Source organism: Arachis ipaensis, chromosome B02 (genome assembly GCF_000816755.2).
Source record: "Arachis ipaensis cultivar K30076 chromosome B02, Araip1.1, whole genome shotgun sequence".
In the NCBI taxonomy this organism is placed as follows: Eukaryota; Viridiplantae; Streptophyta; class Magnoliopsida; order Fabales; family Fabaceae; genus Arachis; species Arachis ipaensis.
The window spans coordinates 23370046-23371854 of NC_029786.2; positions in this window are offsets into that span (position 1 = coordinate 23370046).

Here is a 1809-nt window from a genome sequence, read left to right on the forward strand (position 1 = left end):
ATAATCTCTAATAATTTTATTATTATTATTATTATTGTTGTTGTTGTTGTTGTTGTTGAGTGACTATATATATATATATATATATATATAAGAATTTAATGAATAAATTTATTATTATTTTTGTCCAAAAAATACAAAAAATATAGTACAATATTATTGTGTAATTAATAATAATAATAATTATTTTATTTTATTTTATTTTTGGACGGAGGACTATTATGTCTAACAGAGAGAAACGTTGGGGATTGATTTGTACATTAGTTTTTCTTGGAGACTAAAATGTCCGTTTTTAAAATCTTTGGGGACTGATCTGAGTAATTATTCTGCCGAAAAATGAACTGGGGACTGATTTGTCTACCAGAGTAAAACTTTGGGAATTGATCTGTGTATTAATTTTCCTTAGGGACTAGAATGTCCGATTCTAAAATTCTTGGGGACTGATTTGGGTAATTACTCTAATAATTATCACATCACTATAAAAGTCACAAAACACAACAACACAATTAATCAATAATCATACAATCTAAATACAACTAAGATACAAGACAGTCACAATACAACACATTACTGTATAAAAATCACAAAACACAACAACATTACAATAAAGTAGCCATAGATAATCAATAATCAATTAATCATTCAATAATTTCAATCCAAAGCACAATTAAGTCATCAAGTCAGTCACAATCTAAGTACAATTGAGTCACAAAACACAGTAGTACGTCACTATATTCAACAACGTAATTTGAATAAAGACTAACAAGGTTAACCAGTGAACTAAATCAACTAATCCTTCAATGATTCAATCCATAATAAGAAAACAAAGTAACAAATGTACAATACAGCATCAGAGCAGAGCTAACCATTCAATGATTCAAATTTCAATCTGAGTACTACTAGCACAATCCCAAATGAAAATCAATGTTTTGAGCAAAGAATGAAGAAGAATAGAAAATGAAAATTAAAATCAGCTGAAGTCATTTCCTTCGTTCTGAGTAGTTTGAGTAAACAATACAATTCAATTACAATATCACACCCACTCCAACCAATAATCTGAACAGTCAAAATTATTCAACCTAGTAACAACAGCACAGATTAACTAACAACAATTATTTAAAATTATCCACAATCCTAAATTATAGTAATGAAAAATCACAGTTCACAGATTAACTAACAACAATTAGTCAATTATAGTTGCAAAAAAATGTAATACTTAGAAGCTAGAACAGAGTAGACTTAGCTAAAGGGGGACAAGGAGCACGGCCGAAGGGCTGACATGGCTGCAGGGACAGGAGCGCAGTGAAACAAAGTTGGCGCCTGCAGAGGACAAGGAAGTTGCGATAGTGGCTAGACGAAAGTGAGGGAGGAGCTCGATGAGACAAAGGAGAAGGAGAGTGGCTCATTGTAAGACGAGCTCGATGATACTCTCATCCATACCTAAAAATTATAAGCAATCCAATAACAATACAATGGAAGTATGGAATAGACCTAGCGGCGGCGGAAAGTGGTTGCACGACGGGCAGTGGCGGCACGAATAGAGCTGGTGGTGGCCTCGATTTTCGTAGAGAAAAATGGCGGTGGCTGGAGTATGGATGTTGGCTGGATGGAGGTGGCAGTGGTGGCGGCTTTGGAAGTTGCGCCGGAAGTTGTTTCGCATTCTCCTTCTGCCCATTGTGGACTAGAGAATGGAGAGTAGAGGGTTACTGTGGTGATGGTCACTGGTTAAGGACTTACGGTTCCAAAATCCAAACATAAAGTGACAAAACGCTGTGTTTTTTTGCAAAATTCAAAAATCGGCTGGGTCATGGT